Genomic DNA, 7282 nt, shown 5'->3' on the forward strand with positions numbered 1-7282 from the left:
CATGTTGGCTTTACCACAGTGCTTTCGTGATGCAGTGAAGCTTAATCGTCTTTTGGTAATTGTCTTTTTGTCTCTCTGAAACGGACGTGCCAAGTGTAATATTTGGCCTGACCTGTCGCAAATGCTTATATTTGTTTGATACACAGGTGGCCTGTGCATGCGTTCATTTCGTATCATGTAATGCTCTTAGCTCACGCTGGCTTAACCGCAGTACTTTTGCGATGCAGTGAAACTTGATCATATTTAAGTATTTATCCTTTTGTTTGCCTGAAACGGACATGCCAAGATGCAAATGTGGCCTGAGCAGTCGCAAATGCTTATATTTGTTTGATGCACAAGTGGCATGTGCATACGTTCATTTCGTATCATGTAATGCTTTTCGGCTCACGCTGGCTTTACCGCAGTGCTTTCGCGATGCAGTGAAGCTTAATCATCTTTTGGTATGTGTCTTTTTGTCTCCTTAAAATGGACGTCCCAAGATGCATAATGGCCTGAGGAGTCGCAAATGCTTATATTTGTTTGACGCACAAGTGGCCTGGGCATGCGTTCCTTTCGTATCATGTAATGCTCTTCTGCTCACGCTGGCTTTACCGCAGTGCTTTCGCGATGCAGTGAAGCTTAATCATCTCTTGGTAATTGTTTTTTGTCTCCCTGAAACGTACATGCCAAGATGCTTATTTGGCCTGAGCAGTCGCAAATGCTTATATTTGATTGATGCACAAGTTGCCTGTGGATGCGTTCAATTAGTATCATGTAATGCTCTTTTGCTCACGCTGGCTTTACCACAGTGCTTTTTTGATCCAGTGAAGCTTAATAATTTTTTGGTAATTGTCTTTTTGTCTCCCTAAAACGGACGTACCAAGATGCATATTTGGCCTGAGCAGTCGCAAATACTTATATTTGTTTGATGCACAAGTGGCCTGTGCATGCGTTCATTTCGTATCTTGTAGTGCTCTTCTGCTCATGCTGGCCTTACCGCAATGCTGTTTCGATGCAGTGAAGCTTGATGATATTTTAGTATTTGTCCTTTTGTTTGCCTGAGACGGACATGCCAAGATGCATATTTGGCCTGAGCAGTCGCAAATACTTATATTTGTTTGATGCACAAGTGGCCTGTGCATGCGTTCATTTCGTATGTTGTAATGCTCTTCTGCTCACGCTGGCTTTACCGCAGTGCTTTTGCAATGCAGTGAAGCTTGATCATATATAAGTATTTGTCCTTTTGTTTGCCAGAAAGGGACGTGCCAAGATGCATATTTGGCCTGTGCAGTCGCAAATGCTTATATTTGTTTGATGCACAAGTGGCCTGTTCTTGCGTTCAGTTCGTATCATGTAATACTTATCCGCTCACGCTGGCTTTACCGCTGTGAATTTCGCAATGCAGTGAAGCTTAGTCGTCTTTCGGTAATTATCTTATTGTCTCCCTGAAACGGACGTGCTAAGATGCATATTTGGCCTGAGCAGTCGCAAATGCCTATATTTTTTGATGCACAAGTGGCCTGTGCTTGCGTTCATTTCGTATCATGTTCTTCTGCTCATGCTCTTCTGCTCATGTTGGCTTTACCGCAGTGCTTTCGTGATGCAGTGAAGCTTAATCGTCTTTTGGTAATTGTCTTTTTGTCTCTCTGAAACGGACGTGCCAAGATGAATATTTGGCCTGAGCTGTCGCAAATGCTTATATTTGTTTGATGCACAAGTGGCCTGTGCATGCGTTCATTTCGTATCATGTAATGCTCTTAGCTCACGCTGGCTTAACCGCAGTACTTTTGCGATGCAGTGAAGCTTGATCTTATTTAAGTATTTATCCTTTTGTTTGCCTGAAACGGACATGCCAAGATGCAAATGTGGCCTGAGCAGTCGCAAATGCTTATATTTGTTTGATGCACAAGTGGCATGTGCATACGTTCATTTCGTATCATGTAATGCTTTTCTGCTCACGCTGGCTTTACCGCAGTGCTTTTGCGATGCAGTGAAGCTTAATCATCTTTTGGTATGTGTCTTTTTGTCTCCCTGAAATGGACGTCCCAAGATGCATAATGGCCTGAGGAGTCGCAAATACTTATATTTTTTTGATGCACAAGTGGCGTGGGCATGCGTTCATTTCGTATGATGTAATTCTTTTGTGCTCCCGCTGGCTTTACCGCAGTGCTTTCGCGATGCAGTGAAGCTTAATCATCTCTCAGTAATTGTTTTTCGTCTCCCTGAAATGGACAAGCCAAGATGCATATTTGGCCTGAGCAGTCGCAAATGCTTATAATTGATTGATGCACAAGTGGCCTATTCATGCGTTCATTTCGTATCATGTAATGCTCTTCTGCTCACGCTGGATTTACCTCAGTGCTTTTGCGATGCAGTGAAGCTTGATCAAATTTAAGTATTTGTCTTTTTGTTTGCCTGAAACGGACGTGCCAAGATGCATATTTGGCTTAAGCAGTCGCAAAGGCCTATATTTGTTTGATGCGCAAGTGGCCTTGGCCTGCGTTCAATTCGTATCATGTAATGCTCTTCTGCTCAGCTGGCTCTACCGCAGTGCTTTTTCGATGCAGTTAAGCTTTATCATATTTAAGTATTTGTCTTTTTGTCTCCCTGAAACGGACGTGCCAAGATGCATATTTTGCCTGAGCAGTCGCAAATGCTTATATTTGTTTGACGCACAATTGGCCTGGGCATGCGTTCCTTTCGTATCATGTAATGCTCTTCTGCTCACGCTGGCTTTACCGCAGTGCTTTCGCGATGCAGTGAAGCTTAATCATCTCTTGGTAATTGTTTTTTGTCTCCCTGAAACGGACATGCCAAGATGCTTATTTGGCCTGAGCAGTCGCAAATGCTTATATTTGATTGATGCACAAGTTGCCTGTGAATGCGTTCAATTGGTATCATGTAATGCTCTTCTGCTCACGCTGGCTTTACCACAGTGCTTTTTTGATCCAGTGAAGCTTAATAATTTTTTGGTAATTGTCTTTTTGTCTCCCTAAAACGGACGTACCAAGATGCATATTTGGCCTGAGCAGTCGCAAATACTTATATTTGTTTGATGCACAAGTGGCCTGTGCATGCGTTCATTTCGTATCTTGTAGTGCCCTTCTGCTCATGCTGGCCTTACCGCAATGCTGTTTCGATGCAGTGAAGCTTGATGATATTTTAGTATTTGTCCTTTTGTTTGCCTGAAACGGACGTGCCAAGATGCATATTTGGCCTGAGCAGTCACGAATGCTTATATTTGTTTGATGCAAAAGTGGCCTGTGCATGCGTTAATTTCGTATCATGTAATGCTTTTCTGCTCACGGTGGCTTTACCGCAGTGCTTTCGCGATGCAGTGAAGCCTAATTATTTTTTGGTAATTGTCTTTTTGTCTCCATGAAACGGACGGGCCAAGATGCATATTTGGCCTGAGCAGTCGCAAATGCTTATATTTGTTTGATGCACAAGTGGCCTGTGCATGCGTTCATTTCGTATCATGTAATGCTATTTGCTCAAGCTGGTTTTACCGCAGTGCTTTTGTGATGCAGTGAAGCTTGATCATATTTCAGTATTTGTCCTTTTGTTTGCCTGAAGCGGACGTGCCAAGATGCATATTTGGCCTGTGCAGTCGCAAATGCTTATATTTGTTTGATGCACAAGTGGCCTGGGCATGCGTTCATTTTGTACCATGTAGTGCTCTTCTGCTCATGCTGGCTTTACCGCAGTGCTCTTTCAATGCAGTGAAGCCTAATCATTTCTTGGTAATTGTTTTTTGTCTCCTTGAAACGGACATGTCAAGATGCATATTTGGCCTGAGCAGTCGCAAATGCTTATATTTGATTGATGCACAAGTGGCCTGTGCATGCGTTCATTTCGTATCATGTAATGCTCTTCTGCTCACGCTGGCATTACCGCAGTGCTTTTGCGATGCAGTGAAGCTTGATAAAATTTAAGTATTTGTCCTTTTGTTTGCCTGAAATGGACGTGCCAAGATGCATATTTGGCTTGAGCAGCCGCAAATGCCTATCTTTGTTTGATGCGCAAGTGGCCTGGGCTTGCGTTCATTTCGTATCATCTAATGCTCTTCTGCTCACGCTGGCTTTACCGCAGTGCTTTTTCGATGCAGTGAAGCTTGATCATATTTTAGTATTTGTCTTTTCGTTTGTCTGAGACGGACATGCCAAGATGCATATTTGGCCTGAGCAGTCGCAAATACTTATATTTGTTTGATGCACAAGTGGCCTGTGCATGCGTTCATTTCGTATGTTGTAATGCTCTTCTGCTCACGCTGGCTTTACCGCAGTGCTTTTGCAATGCAGTGAAGCTTGATCATATATAAGTATTTGTCCTTTTGTTTGCCAGAAAGGGACGTGCCAAGATGCATATTTGGCCTGTGCAGTCGCAAATGCTTATATTTGTTTGATGCACAAGTGGCCTGTTCTTGCGTTCATTTCGTATCATGTAATGCTCTTCTGCTCACGCTGGCTTTAGCGCAGTGCTTTTGCGATGCAGTGAAGCTTAATCATCGTTTGGTATGTGTCTTTTTGTCTCCCTGAAATGGACGTGCCAAGATGCATATTGGCCTGAGCAGTCGCTAATACTTATATTTTTTGATGCACAAGTGGCGTGGGCTTGCGTTCATTTCGTGTAATGTAATGCTCTTGTGCTCAAGCTGGCTTTACCGCAGTGCTTTTGTGATGCAGTGAAGCTTGATCATATTTAAGTATTTGTCCTTTTGTTTGCCTGAAACGGACGTGCCAAGATGCATACTTGGCCTGTGCAGTCGCAAATGCTTATATTTGTTTGATGCACAAGTGGCCTGTTCTTGCGTTCATTTCGTATTATGTAATGCTTTTCTGCTCACGCTGGCTTTACCGCAGTGAATTTCGCGATGCAGTGAAGCTTAGGCATCTTTCGGTAATTGTCTTATTGTCTCCCTGAAACGGACGTGCTAAGATGCATATTTGGCCTGAGCAGTCGCAAATGCCTATATTTTTTGATGCACAAGTGGCCTGTGCATGCGTTCATTTCGTATCTTGTAATGCTCTTCTGCTCACGCTGGCTTTACCGTAGTGTTGTTGCAATGCAGTAAAGCTTGATCATATTTAAGTATTTGTCCTTTTGTTTGCCAGAAACGGACGTGCCAAGATGCATACTTGGCCTGTGCAGTCGCAAATGCTTATATTTGTTTGATGCACAAGTGGCCTGTTCTTGCGTTCATTTCGTATTATGTAATGCTTTTCTGCTCACGCTGGCTTTACCGCAGTGAATTTCGCGATGCAGTGAAGCTTAATCGTCTTTTGGTAATTGTCTTTTTGGCTCTCTGAAACGGACGTGCCAAAATGCATATTTGGCCTGAGCTGTCGCAAATGCTTATATTTGTTTGATGCACAAGTGGCCTGTGCATGCGTTCATTTCGTATCATGTAATGCTCTTAGCTCACGCTGGCTTAACCGCAGTACTTTTGCGATGCAGTGAAGCTTGATCATATTTAAGTATTTATCCTTTTGTTTGCCTAAAACGGACATGCCAAGATGCATATGTGGCCTGAGCAGTCGCAAATGCTTATATTTGTTTGATGCACAAGTGGCCTGTGCATACGTTCATTTCGTATCATGTAATGCTTTTCTGCTCACGCTGGGTTTACCGCAGTGCTTTTGCGATGCAGTGAAGCTTAATCATCTTTTGGTATGTGTCTTTTTGTCTCCCTGAAATGGACGTCCCAAGATGCATAATGGCCTGAGGAGTCGCAAAAACTTATATTTTTTTTGATGCACAAGTGGCGTGGGCATGCGTTCATTTCGTATGATGTAATGCTCTTGTGCTCACGCTGGCTTTACCGCAGTGCTTTCGCGATGCAGTGAAGCTTAATCATCTCTCAGTATTGTTTTTTGTCTCCCTGAAATTGACAAGCCAAGATGCATATTTGGCCTGAGCAGTCGCAAATGCTTATAATTGATTGATGCACAAGTGGCCTGTGCATGCGTTCATTTCGTATCATGTAATGCTCTTCTGCTCACGCTGGATTTACCTCAGTGCTTTTGCGATGCAGTGAAGCTTGATCAAATTTAAGTATTTGTCCTTTTGTTTGCCTGAAACGGACGTGCCAAGATGCATATTTGGCTTGAGCAGTCGCAAATGCCTATATTTGTTTGATGCGCAAGTGGCCTTGGCCTGCGTTCAATTCGTATCACGTAATGCTCTTCTGCTCAAGCTGGCTTTACCGCAGTGCTTTTTCGATGCAGTTAAGCTTTATCATATTTTAGTATTTGTCTTTTTGTCTCCCTGAAACGGACGTGCCAAGATGCATATTTGGCCTGAGCAGTCGCAAATGCTTATATTTGTTTGACGCACAAGTGGCCTGGGCATGCGTTCCTTTCGTATCATGTAATGCTCTTCTGCTCACGCTGCCTTTACCGCAGTGCTTTCGCGATGCAGTGAAGCTTAATCATCTCTTGGTAATTGTTTTTTGTCTCCCTGAAACGGACATGCCAAGATGCTTATTTGGCCTAAGCAGTCGCAAATGCTTATATTTGATTGATGCACAAGTTGCCTGTGGATGCGTTCAATTAGTATCATGTAATGCTCTTCTGCTCATGCTGGCTTTACCGCAGTGCTTTGGAGATGGAGTGAAGCTTAATCAGCTTTTGGTAATTGTAGTTTTGTCTCCCTGAAACGAACGTGCCAAGTTGCATATTTGTCCCGAGCAGTCGCAAATGCTTATATTTGTTTGATGCACAAGTGGCTTGTGCATGCGTTCATTTCGTATCATGTAATGCTCTTCTGTTCACGCTGGTTTTACCGCAGTGCTTTTTCGATCCAGTGAAGCTTAATATTTTTTGGTAATTGTCTTTTTGTCTCCCTAAAACGGACGGGCCAAGATGCATATTTGGCCTGAGCAGTCGCAAATACTTGTATTTGTTTGATGCACAAGTGGCCTGTGCATGCGTTCATTTCGTATCTTGTAATGCTCTTTTGCTCACGCTGGCTTTTGCACATTGCTTTTGCAATGCAGTGAAGCTTGATCATATTTAAGTATTTGTCGTTTTGTTTGTCAGAAACAAACGTGCCAAGATGAATATTTGGCCTGTGCAGTCGCAAATGCTTATATTTGTTTGATGCACAAGTGGCGTAGGCATGCGTTCATTTCGTATTAAGTAATGCTCTTGTTCTCACGCTAGCTTTACTGCAGTGCTTTCGCAATGCAGTGAAGCCTGATCATCTCTTGGTAATTGTTTTTTTTTCTCCCTGAAACGGACATGTCAAGATGCATATGTGGCCTGAGCAGTCGCAAATGCTTATATTTGATTGATGCACAAGT

This window comes from Rhipicephalus microplus, chromosome 3, assembly GCF_043290135.1.
Source record: "Rhipicephalus microplus isolate Deutch F79 chromosome 3, USDA_Rmic, whole genome shotgun sequence".
Taxonomy (NCBI): Eukaryota; Metazoa; Arthropoda; class Arachnida; order Ixodida; family Ixodidae; genus Rhipicephalus; species Rhipicephalus microplus.